The following is an 18,239-nucleotide window of genomic DNA, read 5'->3' as shown; positions in this document are numbered from 1 at the left end:
TGTGCAAGCATAAACTACTAAATTAACCTTTTCTTTGGAACAGTCCAAATTAATTAAAGTTCATATGTTAATTTTGTTAAATTTTTGCATTTCCCTGTATTGAATTAAATTCTTTGTAGCTCTCACCCATGAGACCCTGTGAATATTAAAATGTGATGACAGAAATGAGAGTAGTTAAAGAATTGTGGAAACTGTTCCACCAGGTTTTTCACTACCTTCACTGCCTTCCTCATAATCTTCAGTGTTCACACAAGTAATAATTAGTTTTGAATTACTTTCTTCCAGTGGTTTTTTGTTTCCCCAATGTGTCAGCACTGGTATGTCAGTTTATAAACGTTCAATAAAAATCCATCATATACGGGAGGATTATCTTTAATCTTTCATCTTTCATCTTTCATCTTTCAGGTTTACAGAAAGTCTTATTACATTGGTAATGATGACATATTGAACGATGTGCATTTGTGGAAAGAAATCAGAATATCAGAGTAAGAACCAGCAGATTATTACATGAATTTTTATCTTAGTGTCTGTTCAACTATATGTTGCACATAGCTGCATAAAACACATCTTCAGCTTTTTACCTGAAGGAACACTTCTGTCGTAGCATTCGATATAATCGAATGCACTCCATTTCTTGCTTGCTAGACTTCATTGGCCTCTGTTATTGCCCAGTGTTATTCCAACATGGAAGTTACCTGTCAACTATTCAACTGTGTATAAGAGGTGTTTAAAACAAAGATCACTTTTTCATACAGGGGGTGGTAAGGTTCAAAAGAAAATATAGTAAATGTATGACAGTCAAAAAATACTTTTTGAAATATTTTCTATTCTGCCACATAATAGACACTTTTGCTGTATAATTCTGTTCTTACTGACTTTGACATCCTTCTACCTTCTCAGAAAACTATAGGTGTGTGTGTGAACTCCTGGCTACCCTCAGATTTGGGGGCATTCGTGGGACTCACAAACCTCTATGGACAGCACGTTGTAGAGGGATGTTACGGCATAATGACGTTAAACGTACCCTCAGCATGAATACTGAGGGGTTAATATCAGGTGAATGGGGAGGTCATGCTACTAGACCTCTTTAACCAGTCCATAGTACATTAAGCCTTTGTTAAATGTACTGTAGAACGTGGTGTGAAAATAAGGTGGCACTCTATGGTGCATAGACTAGAACTGTGTTCCACCTCTGAGTGGACTGTTCCCATACAGCATGACTAATCTTTCACCAAGACATTAACAGTGGTATGCTAACGTACTATCCTCCAGTTTGAACTTCATTTGACCTTCCAAGTAATCAGGCAATCGTGAAACTCATACACATGCAGTTCATGCACACTTATAACACTGTCAATCACCCTGATGTATGATGTTACCAAGATGGTGGTGGTGACGTTATCAGTGACGTTAAATGTCATCAATAGAGTGAAGAGCAGGAAATTTAAATATTAATGTTGGGGCTGCCTACATTCAGAAGCAGGATCAGTGGTCTTGTACATCACGAAGATGACAGTAAGTAGAAAATTTAAATACTCCCAAAGCAGTAGTATCCATCATGAAATCCTTGAAATATAGGTATGATAAAATAATCAAAGAGTGCTCATGCGAGTTGAGTTCCATCTTAAGTTATTTGTTTAATCAATATCTTATCAGTGGAACAATGCCAGACTGGCAACAATATCCTGAAGTTAAGCCTCTTTACATGAAGCAGGATATAGAGATACCATGACAGAATTAATCAATTTCACTTTTACTTGCTTTCTCAAAAATATTTGAAAAGGTAGTGTTCAAGCGCCTCCTTAAGCATGCGACGGCAAATCAAAATTTGGGTTTCTTATGGGCTCTGATACAGAAAAGCTAATCACACTTACTGTGAGAAAGTACTTAAGTCATTAGATAATAAATTAGAGGCTGCTTGCATTTCTCTGACCTCTCAAAAGCCTTTGACTATGTGAACGATAGCATTCTCTTCAGTAAATTAGAATATTATGGTGTTAATGGCAATGCTGCATAATGGTTTGAGTCTTATCTAATTAACAGGAAAGAAAGAATGTCATTGTGAAATTCTTGTGCAGTAAGCAGTCAGTCTTCATCTGATTGGGAATTAATTACATGTTCTGTTCCTCAAGATTCCATGTTAGGTCCACTGCTTTTTCTTGTGTACATTAATGACCGCTCGTCTGTTATATTTCCAGATGCTAAGTATGTTTTGTTTGCATATGATAGAAACAATGCAATAAGTAGTAAGTCAAGTACAGATTTAGAAATAGCTGCTAATCAAATTTTTACTAACATTAATAAATGGTTTAACTTAATTCACTGTCATTAAACTTTGGGAAGACCCACTATATGCAGTTCAGAACCTAAAAGAGATTTCCTTCTAGCATGTGTATAGCATATGAAGATATGCAGATTGAAGAAGTTGACATTGTTAAATTTCTGGGATTACAACTCATTAATAAATTCAGTTGGGAAGGACATACCACAGAATTGCTTAAGCAACTAAACAATTCAGTATTTGCAGTGAGTATTATATCAGATGTAGGAGATGCAAATATAAAACAGTTGTATATTTGGTTACTTTCATTCTAATATGTTATAGTGGATTATATTCTGGGGTAACTCATCAAATTGGGTGAAAGCTTTTAGTGCACAAAAAATGTAGTAAGAGTCTTTTGTGGTGTAAATTCAAGATCATCACGTCGAGACCTGTTTTAGAAAGTTTGTATTCTAACCACTGCTTCTTAGTATATTTATTCCTTAATGAAATTTATTGCCAGTATTATATCTCTCTTTCCAACCAATAGTTCAATACATAGTATCAATACTAGGAATAAAAACAATCTACATAAAGACCTAAAATCATTTACCTTGATTCAAAAAGGGGTCCAACATTCAGGAACACACATTTTCAATAAAATACCAGCAACTATTAAAAGCTTGGTTTTCAGATTATGTAAGGTTTAAAATGAGTTTGAAACACTTTTTCGCAGGCAACTCCTTCCACTCAATAGATGAATACCTTAATGGGAAGTGTTAGACCAGCTTAAGTGACAATATCTGTAAGATTTAAGTTTTGACAGCACTTGGTCACAACAGCCTACATTAGGTATTTTATATATAATAATAAATTTATTAAAAGTGCATAACAATGTTTAATTCTGGCAGCATATTAATTCTATAAATATCAGCAATTCAATCAAAATATCCACGGGTGTGCTGCCGGTCTAAAGTGTCCAACGGGCACAATATTTCGGCGATCATACATGTCGCCATCATCAGGTGAACTGATGGACTGAGCTCCTGTGAACGTGCCGGCACGGAGATCCGTACGCTATGGCTGCTGAGAGGGAACTGGGTTCGTTCGCGGCGGCGGCCGATTTAAATACCCTCCGCCCGCGGCGCGCTCCCTCCGCCGTCCGCGCCCCGCGCTACGGTCGCGCGGTGGAACAGATTGCGACGGCGTCTGAGATGACGTTGGTGTGATGGCTCTGTTCGCCGTGGTCGTCACCACTATACGTTTGCTCGATTTACTCTTGATTAACCCAATCGCTGGTTCCCAAGCCTTGCTAAGGTTATAACCACAGTCACGGTTTATGAGGTCGTCATTGGTGCGAATTTCGATGGCCTCTCTAACAACGCTGTCCCAGTATCTCGACGTCTGTACCACAATCCTCGTGCGGTCATACTCCATGGCCTGATTTTCCGACAAACAATGTTCAGCGACCGCCGACTTGCTCGGATACATCAGTCGAGTGTGCCTCTGGTGTTCACGGCATCGATCCTCGACGGTACGCATCGTCTGACCAATATACAACTTGCCACATTGACACGGAATCTGGTACACGCCGGCCTTCCTCAAACCGAGGTCATCTTTGGCGCTCCCCACCAGTGCACGAGTTTTATTTGGAGGACAAAACACAGTTCCGACCTGGTGTTTCTTCAGAATGCGGGCGATTTTCCCCGAGAGTGCGCCTATGTATGGAATAAATGCAGTGCGCTTCTCAAGGACGCAGATTTACCGGAGGGTGACGCTAAGAAATTGTTACCCCAAGGTCCGGTACCGCCCAGACTATATGGACTCCCAAAGGTTCACAGAGAGGGGGTACCATTACGCCCCATTGTCAGCAACATCAGGGCATCTACATATTTGTTGGTCAAATACCTGACGGGAATATTAAGTCCTTATGTGGGTAAATGCCCTCATCACATCCGTAATTCCGTGGATTTTGTTAAACGCCTTGATAGCTTCAGGTTAGATGAGTCAGATTTCATGGTGAGTTTTGACGTCGTTTCCTTGTTTACGAGGGTACCCCTTCGAGAGTCACTAGAATTGATTAGTCAGAAATTTGACGAGAAGACCACTGAACTTTTTAGGCATGTCTTGACTTCCACGTATTTTCTTTTTAATGGAGAATACTACGAACAAACGGAGGGAGTCGCCATGGGTAGCCCACTCTCACCAGTGGTAGCGAATTTATACATGGAGAACTTCGAGGAGGAAGCCGTGTCGTCATCTGTATGGAAACCTACTTGCTTTTTCCGTTACGTGGACGACACGTTCGTCATCTGGCCATATGGTATGGATAAACTCCTTGACTTCCTTACACATCTAAACTCCATACACCCCAACATCAAATTCACTATGGAGACTGAAACGGAGGGTAAATTACCTTTCCTTGACGTCTTGGTCAAGAGAAGGGCTGACGGCACCCTAGGTCATGGGGTGTATCGGAAGACAACGCACACTGATCTGTATTTGCACGCAGACAGCTGCCACCACCCTTCACAGAGGAACGGGGTACTTAAAACTCTAGTACATGGGGCGCGCACTATCTCTGACGCAGAGAGTCTACCCCAGGAATTGGAACACCTGAGAACTGTATTTCGAAAAAACGGGTACTCTGAGTGGCAGATTCAACGTGCTCTCCGCAAACCACTGCAGCACAACCTGTTGAGATGGATGAAGTCACGAGGGAGAAGGTAGGCACTGCATTTATTCCATACACAGGCGCACTCTCGGGGAAAATCGCCCGCATTCTGAAGAAACACCAGGTCGGAACTGTGTTTTGTCCTCCAAATAAAACTCGTGCACTGGTGGGGAGCGCCAAAGATGACCTCGGTTTGAGGAAGGCCGGCGTGTACCAGATTCCGTGCCAATGTGGCAAGTCGTATATTGGTCAGACGATGCGTACCGTCGAGGATCGATGCCGTGAACACCAGAGGCACACTCGACTGATGTATCCGAGCAAGTCGGCGGTCCCTGAACATTGTTTGTCGGAAAATCACGCCATGGAGTATGATCGCACGAGGATTGTGGTACAGACGTCGAGATACTGGGACAGCGTTGTTAGAGAGGCCATCGAAATTCGCACCAATGACGACCTCATAAACCGTGACTGTGGTTATAATCTTAGCAAGGCTTGGGAACCAGCGATTGGGTTAATCAAGAGAAAATCGAGCAAACGTATAGTGGCGACGACCACGGCGGACAGAGCCATCACACCAACGTCATCTCAGACGCCGTCGCAATCTGTTCCACCGCGCGACCGTGGCGCGGGGCGCGGAAGGCGGAGGGAGCGCGCCGCGGGCGGAGGGTATTTAAATCGGCCGCCGCCGCGAACGAACCCAGTTCCCTCTGAGCAGCCATAGCGTACGGATCTCGCGCCGGCACGTTCACAGGAGCTCAGTCCGTTAGTTCACCTGATGATGGCGACATGTATGATCGCTGAAATATTGTGCCCGTTGGACACTATAGACAGGCAGCACACGCGTGGATATTTTGATTATCAAATACGCCGGGAGAAACTCAAGAATCACATCAGCAATTCAAGTTTACTGTACTATAATCACCTATTTTAACCATCTCTTGACAAATAACCAGGGCAGTATGCATTATATCGAAATGTTTTATCTTTTATGTTATACTTTCTGACATGATCCACACCCTTGAGAATCATCTAATGTCTTGGGCCTATGGAAAGAAAACGGAATCTAAGCTAATCTAATATTGAAGATGGCATGGCATGTGTGAGAAATTTTAATTTTTAATTTGACTGTGGGTTGAAATTTAAATAGTGAAGGTGGCAATTTTTTTTTCATTCAATGACACTGGACTATTTTTTTTTATCTTTAATTGTACAGCAGTAACTTCCTTGAGTGAAGCAAACTGCATAAGCTTCATCTTAAGTGTCTAAATTGTTGCTATTGATCAAACACAGCTGTCAGCCATGTATTACAGAGGGATTAGGAAAGAAAGAAAATAATAAAACAAAATAATGTTCTATATATAATGTTTACTACACTGTAAAGAAAAGTTGTTTATATGCATCTGGTTCACTGAGGACATTTTCTAACGAGAATGAATATTTAGAGTTGCAACGCTAGAGCTTGTTTAAGTTTTTCATATCTGAGCAGTTACAATGGTCATTACTTGAGCACACATAAACTGAATTACACAAATTTCCCATTTTTTTCAAAAAGCACACATCTTACCTAAGTCGGAGAAACTCAAGATGGTGAAAAAATATTTCACGAGAATTTCATCCATTTAGTCAGAATGAACTGTGAATTCACATCCGTTACCAATGAAATTACTAATTTCAAGTTACTATCTCCTATTACAATCTACAATTTACCGTACTTTTACGTCATTTACAATCATTCATCATATTCAATTTGCTTGCTCTTCCAGAAAACAGTATTGTTCACGAGCATAAATAAATTCCTCCTCATACATGGCGTTCATTCATGCGTCTTTGCTCATTAATCTCAGGTTATGGCTTCATCCGGGGAGCTTGCTTAAACAACGAGATTCGATGGAACTTTTCAACACCAATGTGTTTTTGAAACATTGTTTTAGATTTCGGTAACGAATGACATATTTTTCCTTGCCGTATAATGCTGAAAACAATTCCTTCAGTTTTTTGCTGTCTGATGGCGGAAACATTTTCTTCTGAACATAGGGGTAAATCTGAATGTAAGTCGTGAATACTTTCTGAGTATTCAAGATCGACGTCCAGTATAAACCCTTTGTTCGAGTCATCTAGTACGTTTTCCACATCAAACTTTTTGGTGGTCTTTGGAGGAAGAGATTCAGAATTAGATAGTGAAAAGTGTTGCAATATTATCCAGCTATATAGGCGGTTCACAGCGAGATATAAGATGTAAGATTTGTAAGTAGGCTGTTTAGGTTTTTATTTTGGCAACGTCACTTAGGGCTGTGTATGAAATTCACTGGCAGTGCTGGGTGCAGTCGGTGGCTGGTTAGCATTGTTGTAATATATGCTATTGAAGCGTTGTGCAGTTGGAGGTGAGCCGCCAGCAGTGGTAGATGTGGGGAGAGAGATGGCGGAATTTTGAGAGCGGACGATCTGGATGTGTGTCCATCAGAAAGAGCAAATTTATAATTGTATAGACACCAGTTCTTCAAATTAAGTTCCATTTCATTGCACGCGTTTCTGTTGGTCATACTATATGCACAATACGTGAGAAGTGGGACCTGTTAGTGTTTGCACGTGTGTTAATAATTCAGCAAGGGTCTGGTTAACAGCATTGCTGGTTCTAAGGACAATTCCAAAAACTCTGTGAATACACAAGTGGTGGTTTATGGACTTGCTATATTGTCCGCAAGACTTTTCGATGGTGATTATGCACCTGCACAGTAGCAGCATATGGCTGCAGGCCATCTCTACAAGGACTGCAATGAGTCTGCACCTTTGATGACCCACCAGTACCATTATTTCTACAAGGACTGCAGTGGGTCTGCACCTTTGATGGCCCACCAATACCATACTCTCTACCAGGACTACAGTGGGTCTGCTCTGTGATGACCTACCTACCAATATTCTTCAAAACTTCGACTGACTCTGCTGTGGGTTTGCTCTGTTGTGGCCCATTACCTGTCAGCATGTCAAGAGTCAGCACTGTCTTTCCGTTGGAAGGACAACACTACTTCTTCAAGACAACATGGAACTCCACTACTTCCGTGTGCATTTTCTTTTACTGCTCAAACTTTGAGAAAAACACTGCAATTTTACTGTGATGAATGATCAGGACTGTCTTTATCGACTGTGAGAAAATTTTAGGTTTGACCAACATTGTATCAATAAGTGTGTGCATTTGATATCTTTGTTATTGTAATTATGAATTTTTTTTTTCAAATCTCTATTGGCCACTGCCCAAAACAAGTTGTAAAATTTTTTTTGGGGAGAATGGGGGCTATGTAAGTAGGCTGTTTAGGTTTTTATGTTGGTAACGTCACCTAGCTCTCTGTATGAAAATCACTGGCTGTGCTGTGTGCAGTCTGTGGCTGGTTAGCATTGTTGTAGTATATGCTATCGTAGCGTTGCGCAGTTGGAGGTGAGCCGCCAGCAGTGGTGGATGTGGGGAGAGAGATGGCAGAGTTTTGAGAGCGGATGATCTGGACAGAGACAGTAAATTTGTAAGACTGGATGTCATGAACTGATATACACTCCTGGAAATTGAAATAAGAACACCGTGAATTCATTGTCCCAGGAAGGGGAAACTTTATTGACACATTCCTGGGGTCAGATACATCACATGATCACACTGACAGAACCACAGGCACAGAGACACAGGCAACAGAGCATGCACAATGTCGGCACTAGTACAGTGTATATCCACCTTTCGCAGCAATGCAGGCTGCTATTCTCCCATGGAGACGATCGTAGAGATGCTGGATGTAGTCCTGTGGAACGGCTTGCCATGCCATTTCCACCAGGCGCCTCAGTTGGACCAGCGTTCGTGCTGGACGTGCAGACCGCGTGAGACGACGCTTCATCCAGTCCCAAACATGCTCAATGGGGGACAGATCCGGAGATCTTGCTGGCCAGGGTAGTTGACTTACACCTTCTAGAGCACGTTGGGTGGCACGGGATACATGCGGACGTGCATTGTCCTGTTGGAACAGCAAATTCCCTTGCCGGTCTAGAAATGGTAGAACGATGGGTTCGATGACGGTTTCGATGTACCGTGCACTATTCAGTGTCCCCTCGACGATCACCAGTGGTGTACGGCCAGTGTAGGAGATCGCTCCCCACACCATGATGCCGGGTGTTGGCCCTGTGTGCCTCGGTCGTATGCTGTCCTGATTGTGGCGCTCACCTGCACGGCGCCAAACACGCATACGACCATCATTGGCACCAAGGCAGAAGCGACTCTCATCGCTGAAGACGACACGGCTCCATTCGTCCCTCCATTCACGCCTGTCGCGACACCACTGGAGGCGGGCTGCACGATGTTGGGGCGTGAGCGGAAGACGGCCTAACGGTGTGCGGGACCGTAGCCCAGCTTCATGGAGACGGTTGCGAATGGTCCTCCCCGATACCCCAGGAGCAACAGTGTCCCTAATTTGCTGGGAAGTGGCGGTGCGGTCCCCTACGGCACTGCGTAGGATCCTACGGTCTTGGCGTGCATCCGTGCGTCGCTGCGGTCCGGTCCCAGGTCGACGGGCACGTGCACCTTCCGCCGACCACTGGCGACAACATCGATGTACTGTGGAGACCTCACGCCCCACGTGTTGAGCAATTCGGCGGTACGTCCACCTGGCCTCCCGCATGCCCACTATACGCCCTCGCTCAAAGTCCGTCAACTGCACATACGGTTCACGTCCACGCTGTCGCGGCATGCTACCAGTGTTAAAGACTGCGATGGAGCTCCGTATGCCACGGCAAACTGGCTGACACTGACGGCTGCGGTGCACAAATTCTGCGCAGCTAGCGCCATTCGACGGCCAACACCGCGGTTCCTGGAGTGTCCGCTGTGCCGTGCGTGTGATCATTGCTTGTACAGCCCTCTCGCAGTGTCCGGAGCAAGTATGGTGGGTCTGACACACCGGTGTCAATGTGTTCTTTTTTCCGTATATTATGAGTTTTGAACAGTATTAAGGTAAATACATTGTTTGTTCTCTATCAAAATCTTTCATTTGCTAACTATGCCTATCAGTAGTTAGTGCCTTCAGTAGTTTGAATCTTTTATGTAGCTGGCAGTAGTGGCGCTCGCTGTATTGCAGTAGTTCGAGTAACGAAGATTTTTGTGAGGTAAGTGATTTGTGAAACGTATAGGTTAATGTTAGTCAGGGCCATTTTCTTGTAGGGATTATTGAAAGTCAGATTGCGTTGCGCTAAAAATATTGTGTGTCAATCAGAATAATACAGAGCGAAATGTCTGAGTACGTTCAGTTCTGCTCAGCTGTTTGAAAATCAAATAATGTAAGAGGTTTATCAGCACAGTAATTCATTAATTTTTCTAAGGGAACGGTTCAGATTCATCGATGTTGTGGTCATAATCTAACAAGAATCTACTGTTGGCAACTGCATTTCTGCAAGAACAATGGATAATTCCCCTACTGCCTCGTTCAACAAACTGTAGTTGTCCGATATCTGTTATAACTAGCAGCTCTGCTTTACTAATCCCACACTAAGCCAGATGTTGAATTATAATAAGCAGGATCTAATGCCCGTATCCTAAGACAAAAGCTGCTAGTTTTCAAATACATCAGCAATCTTCAAATACGGATCCTAATATTACTTCAGTGTCTAACCATCGAATGTGTTCCATGCAGCGCACGCTCTTTGGTAATAGGGGTCTGTTATAGCTTCGCCTCTAAATAAACTTGAAAACTTTTCGTTTGTGGGCAGGCGACCTTCCAGTGAAATTGATCAGTTGCTCGCGTGGTCGTTCGGAAAAATTACGTTGTGAGACTAACCTCTCAATCGTCGGAAAAATTTGTCCTCAGTATCGCGAGATCATATGGTTTTCGGTATGACGCACACAGTTCAACGGCAGACATCACGAAATTTAGCCAATCGATAAATCAGATATTCATGTTGCGGTACGCTTTTTGTACATTACTGAATACTTTTCGTGAAAGATTTACAGGTTTCCGTGCTGCTAAGGAGAGCAGAAACGCGACTTGAATTTAATTTAATTTCTTTGCCGCCATCTATCTCTGTTTGTTCACAGATGTTGGTGATCACGAAATGCCCGTCACAATTACTCAGATTGTGGAATACGACAGGTATTATAAAGTGATGTCTGAAGTTTACATTCCAGCATGGATTTACTGCGTCTCGGTATTCACCGATGGAATGACTGATGTCTGGGTCTAATACTGTCTTCCTCAAACAGTTATTCGCAAATACGATAAATGTCTGCCTATCTAAACTCCGATTCTTCCGGCGGGTATAATACTATTTGTTCATTCTGTAATAAAAAGGCATTCATAGGCCTGGCGATTGCATAGAACCGTTAAGTCAATCATCATTCCATGCAATAGCTGTCTCTGAAGGATTTAAACTGGGAACTGTTCTGAGCATAATTGTAAAATATGTACTATGCGCCACTTAACAGAGCTTGGAAGGCATGTACAGGTATAGCTGCCCATGCAGCTTCAACACGATACCACAGTTCATCAAGAGTAGTGACTGGCTTATTGTGACGAGCCAGTTGCTCGGCCACCATTGATCAAACGTTTTCAATTGGTGAGAGATCTGGAGAATGTGCTGGCCAGGGCAGCAGTCGAACATTTTCTGTATCCATAAAGGCCCGTACTGGACCTGCAACATGCGGTCGTGAATTATCCTGCTGAAATGTAGGGTTCCGAAGGGATCGAATGAAGGGTAGAGCCACGGGTCGTAACACATCTGAAATGTAACGTCCACTGTTCAAAGTGCCGTCAATGCGAACAAGAGATGACCGATACGTGTAACCAATGGCACCCCATACCATCACGCCTGCTGATATGTCAGTATGGCGATGACGAATACACTCTTCCAATGTGCGTTAACCGCGATGTCGCCAAACACGGATGCGACCATCATGATGCTGTAAACACAACCTGGATTCATCCGAAAAAATGGCGTTTTGCCATTCGTGCACCCAGGTTCGTCCTTGAGTACACCATCGCAGGCGCTCCTGTCTGTGATGAAGCGTCAAGGGTAACCGCAGCGATGGTCTCCGAGCTGATAGTCCATGCTGCTGCAAACGTCGTCGAACTGTTCGTGCAGATGGTTGTTGTCTTGCAAACGTTCCCAGCTGTTGACTCAGGGATCGAGTCGTCGCTGCACGATCCGTTACAGCCATGGAGATAAGATGCCTGTCATCTCGACTGCTAGTGATACGAGGTCGTTGGGATCCAGCACTGCGTTCCGTGTTACCCTCCTGAACCCACCGATTCCATATTCTGGTAACAGTCATTGGATCTCGACCAACGCGAGCAGAAATGTCGCGATACGATAAACCGCAACCGCGATAGGCTACAGTCCGACCGTTATCAATGTCGGAAACGTGATGGTACGCATTTCTCTTCCTTACGCGAGGCATCACAACAACGTTTCACCAGTCAACGCCGGTCAACTGCTGTTTGTGTATGAGAAATCGGTTGGAAAATTTCCTCATGTCAGCACGTTGTAGGTGTCACCACCGGCGCCAATCTTGTGTGAATACTCTGAAAAGCTAATCATTTGCATATCACAGCATCTTCTTTCTGTCGGTTAAATTTCGTGTCTGTAGCACGTCTTCTTCGTGGTGTAGCAATTTTAATGGCCAGTAGTGTACGATGAGAATGTTAAAGCTACTCTTTGTGAAATTCGACGAAATTTTTTTATGTAATACAAACCACATATAACTGCGTTATTAACAACTTTCAGCGGTAGTAGTTTCCATGTCTGTCACGAAGATGTTTTATAGTATGCAGCGGTGGAGTTCGAAATTCTTGGTGTTTCCTATTATCATACATCGTCGTTCAGCAGCAAGTAACGTAAAGCACTGCTAAAGCGTAACGCACAACAGCTGACGGCTAACGGATAACTCCTAACAGGTAACGAACAGCGTGTAGGTCATAATGCCGAATGGCCAATTCCAAACGGATAACGCATAACACTAAATGCAGAATGTATAACGCCTAACTCGCAACGTCTAATGGCGAACGGTTAACGCCGTGAAGTATGGTGTAGGTTTAGATATTTGCCTTCTACCGGTTCAGTTGTGACAGAGTATTGCACTGATCAAAATGTCTCTCAGTTTCATTGGACGGGAGATTAGTCTTTAAAAAGCCGGCTGTTGAAATCTCTATGACATATCCGCAGGAAATTGGCACTCCCGCAAGAAAGACAAGCTCCAGGTGACTCTATAGTGGAAAATGTATTTAAACCTGTTTATCTAACGCTACAGATCTGTGCAGGAAATATGGAAGGGGAAGACAGACCAAGATGAAGTCCAAGAAAGCAATTTATATACGAAAGAAGAATGTGGAGAAGAAGAAGAAGAAGAAGAAGAAGAAGAAGAAGAGAGATAAGAAGATGACGATTATGCTGTTGATGATGATGTGATGAATACGATGTGCAAGATGATCATAGTGGTAGCGATGGTGGTGTTGACGGAATGTCACAAAAGAAATTTAAAGCGGGAGATAAACCTGCTATTTCGTTTTAAGTGATACAACAGAAAATACGCGTGACATTGCCTGTGGTATCAGACTAGAACTTACAGCAAAAGTGTGAATGATGTCATTTACTAGTAGATCTCCATGGAAATGATTTAAAAATTCGCAATAGAGTATGCCAGGGAACGAGAGGATTATGTAACCTATTGTTTAAAATTAAACCCCTAAAAAGAGTTACATGACATGAGATCTTCCAAATTACGGTAAAATCCTAAAGCCTTTCATTGTTCGTAAGCAAAGGTAATTCCCCAACATACCAGTCAGATCGAACAAGGGCTGTAAATATAAGCATGTTGTTAAGGTTGTATTATATAATACTGGAGGATCATTATTCAGAGGGGATGAAAACCTACTAGCTGTTCGCAATTGGAAAACAGTTTTCAGTTCATTGCCAGCAGATATAGATTATTTTCACCAGAATAATCCGAATGAATTGGTGGAGCTTTTCTTGCTAGCTTTGAAAGTGGCAGACGATAATCCACATGTTAGTGGAACAATATCTACTTTGAGGAACTTCGAAAAGCATCAATTTTAGAGTGAAATTTACAACAATCGTTGCCGAAAATACTGAAATGAAAGACTCAATAGCAGAGTTGGATGCTGCATATCAGAACATCCCGCAAGTTCAAATGCTCCACCGAAGGTACAATTTGCGAAAGCAAAACATTTGAAATTAGTTCGCGTAGTCCTTGAATGCAGTTTCGCATACGAAACAGGTCGCTTCCGATGTTGGGAACGAATGTAGAGAGACTATGTTCATTTTCAGACGAGAACTGAAAATACAGGTAACATTTTAGAGCCGGTATTACAAGCCGCTCGTTACAGAAGCTCAGAGCTTAATAGATGGACGTGTATTCCAACATAGCAAGTCGATACACGAAGTAAGGTCCATTTTGTTGTAGACACTAGCGGTTCACGGCATACCGCAACGAGCGTATGCGCAGTGTACCGGCATGCCTCGGGAACAACTGTGTTCAGTTTCAGCTCTGTAGCTAACCTGTACGGTTCTGTTCTCTGCGTCCGCAGCTCGTGGTCGTGCGGTAGCGTTCTCGCTTCCCACGCCCGGATTCCCGGGTTCGATTCCCGGCGGGGTCAGGGATTTTCTCTGCCTGGTGATGACTGAGTGTCGTGTGATGTCATTAGGTTACTTAGGTTTAAGTAGTTCTAAGTTCTAGGGGACTGATGACCATAGATGATAAGTCCCATGGTGTTCAGAACCATTTGAACCATTTTTTTCTGTTCTCTGCTTTCAAAATGTTTATCAACTGGCCCACCGCGTGTGAGGTTCGCTCAGTGATGCGGTTTTCGTCAGCAAGGAACCTGTGTGTTGCAGAAATTCATCGACAGATTTGCGAAGTGTACGGTGATACTGTTATGAGTGGAAGCAAAGTCCGTAAGTGGGCACGAGAATTCAAAGATGGCCGTGACAACGTTCATGATGAGGACCGCTCCTGTCACCCTTCTTTGATTACAGACGATTTGGTGGCTTCAGTTGAAGCGAGAATTCGTGAGAACAGGCGCTTCACAGTAATAGATCTCTCAAACGAATTTCCTGACGTGCCGAGATCAGTGGTTTGCAACATTGTTTCTTAACACATAAAGTTGAGGAAACGGTGCTCACGTTGGGTCACGAAACTCCTAACAGGGAACCAAAAAAACCAAAGATTAGTGTGTGCGATAAAGTTTCTGACTCGTTATCACGAAGAAGGTGACAGCTTCTTAAGTCAGATCGTAACTGGAGACGAAACATGGGTTTCGCATACCACGCCTGAATCGAAGCAACAGGGCATAGAATGGAGACACACACACTCGCCTGTAAAGGTGAAGACCAAACAGAATCTGTCCCAGTGCAAAATCATGGCGTCGGTGATTTGGGATAGACATGGTCTTTTGTTGGTCGACTTCATGCAACGAGGAACCACTATCAATGCAGAAGCATACTGCCAAACCCTGAGAAAGCTACGCAGAGCAATGCAAAACAAAAGACGCGGCATGCTGACAAATGGAATTGTCCTTCTCAATGACAATGCAAGACCTCACGCTGCAGGTCAGACGTGCGATTAATTGGACAGTTTTGGCTGGAAAGTTTTAGACTACCTACCCTACAGTCCTGATCTTGCGCCGAGCGATTACAATCTGTTTCTCCACCTCAACACAACACCTCAGTGGCAACCGTTACAACGTCGACGACGTGAAAACCGCAGTGAACTCTTGGTTATCGGAGCAGGTGGCAAGATTTTATGAAAAGGATATTTTAAAATTGCTTGAGAGGTATGATACGTGTTTGAACAAACTTGGCAACTATGTCGAAAAATAAAGTGAAGTATGTACTTTCTGAAAATAAATTTACTCTTTTGAAATAACCTTTCGTAGTGTACTTATGTTCAAACAGACCTTACTTAAAAAACATGACTCGTATGTCCCAAATTCGGCAAGTTTTAAGCCGATGATAATCTGTATTTGCTCCACCATTCCAAAGCATGACAATATAATATATAACACATATAAATAAAAAGAATTGCTATTGGCTGTCTCGCAGGTGCATTTTAAGGCGAAAAGGCAGAGGACATTGTGTTAATTTCGAAATGGTTTGACATGGATTTGGACTCAGTAAGATACTCGCTCAGAAGATGGAGCTAAGGTCTGGTGACCGATGAGGCAACTAGGGCTAAGGTTCTGCCAGTGAAATATGATGACTGTAGCGAAGCGCCATTTCTCTGCAAAGCAGCAGCAAACCTTGACTCAGTGACAAGAATTGTCAGGACTTTACTAGATGGTGATACATGAAACTGCATCACTGCACATGCGCAGATAATTTTTCTGCTGATTCAGAACTACTTGCTATCATTCGAAACAATTTCAAAATTTAATTTTCCTGCCCACCGCTATCTTGATGACATTTAAGATAATTGACGACGTCCCCACCACATTGATGACATGAAACATTAAAGATAATTGATGTCATCATGTGTACACGTGATGGACACAAGTGATCACCTTGCAGTGAAAATGAAAGACAAACTGCGCTGGATAGTACATTGCACTCTACTACCAATTAATATGACTTATGTGTAAACACCTGTGAGTCAGTGATCGATAATTTCCTGTCCATACATTTGTACTAAACTGATCCTGACGCCTTATTCCATGTGCACTCGAGGATTTGAATTTGCACGTAAGTAGTTTTTAGTGTTTAATCCACACTGCCCCTGTTGGAGTTTCGGCGCTCCGTCTTAGAAACCACTGGCAGAACCGCCAAACTTATATCCAAGTGGGACGCGGCGACGAGTCCGTCGGTGTCGCCGACACGTGGCTATCGATCACGTCTGCCACAAACCTCGTTGAATATTAGGACTTCTTAATTGTTTGTGTTGTCCACAATTCACGGAATCACAAGTCGTGATCTGATAGCGGCACAGCTTGAAAATATATATATGATAACTGCTAGGCATCACAGAGCAGAACACTGCCAGTAAGCGATGGACTATGAACGTCTGAAAGACAGCGAACTGCTCATGGCGATTTTTTTTTTTTTTTGTCATCAGTCTACTGACTGGTTTGATGCGGCCCGCCACGAATTCCTTTCCTGTGCTAACCTCTTCATCTCAGAGTAGCACTTGCAACCTACGTCCTCAATTATTTGCTTGACGTATTCCAATCTCTGTCTTCCTCTACAGTTTTTGCCCTCTACAGCTCCCTCTAGTACCATGGAAGTCATTCCCTTATGTCTTAGCAGATGTCCTGTTATCCTGTTATCAGTGTTTTCCACATATTCCTTTCCTCTCCGATTCTGCGTAGAACCTCCTCATTCCTTACCTTGGCAGTCCACCTAATTTTCAACATTCGTCTATAGCATCACATCTCAAAAGCTTCGATTCTCTTCTGTTCCGGTTTTCCCACAGTCCATATTTCACTACCATACAATGCTGTACTCCAGACGTACATCTTCAGAAATTTCTTCCTCAAATTAAGGCCGGTATTTGATATTAGTAGACTTCTCTTGGCCAGAAATGCCTTTTTTGCCATAGCGAGTCTGCTTTTGACGTCCTCCTTGCTCCGTCAGTCATTGGTTATTTTACTGCCTAGGTAGCAGAATTCCTTAACTTCATTGACTTCGTGACCATCAATCCTGATGTTAAGTTTCTCGCTGTTCTCATTTCTACTATTTCTCATTGTCTTCGTCTTTCTCCGATTTACTCTCAAAACATACTGTATACTCATTAGACTGTTCATCCAGTTCAGCAGATCATTTAATTCTTCTTCACTTTCACTCAGGATAGCAATGTCATCAGCGAATCGTATCATTGATGTCCTTTCACCTTTTATTATAATTCCACTCCTGAACCTTTCATTTATTTCCATCATTGCTTCCTCGATGTACAGATTGAAGAGTAGGGGCGAAAGGCTACAGCCTTGTCTTACACCCTTCCTAATACGAGCAATTCGTTCTTGATCGTCCACTCTTATTATTCCCTCTTGGTTGTTGTACATATTCTATACGACCCGTATGTCCCTATAGCTTACCCCTACTTTTTTCAGAATCTCGAACAGCTTGCACCATTTTATATTGTCGAACGCTTTTTCCAGGTCGACAAATCCTATGAAAGTGTCTTGATTTTTCTTTAGCCTTGCTTCCATTATTAGCCGTAACGTCAGAATTGCCTCTCTCGTCCCTTTACTTTTCCTAAAGCCAAACTGATCGTCACCTAGCGCATTCTTAATTTTCTTTTCCATTCTTCTCTATATTATTCTTGTAAGCAGCTTCGATGCA

Source organism: Schistocerca cancellata, chromosome 7, assembly GCF_023864275.1.
Source record: "Schistocerca cancellata isolate TAMUIC-IGC-003103 chromosome 7, iqSchCanc2.1, whole genome shotgun sequence".
In the NCBI taxonomy this organism is placed as follows: Eukaryota; Metazoa; Arthropoda; class Insecta; order Orthoptera; family Acrididae; genus Schistocerca; species Schistocerca cancellata.
This window is presented reverse-complemented; position numbering follows the sequence as displayed.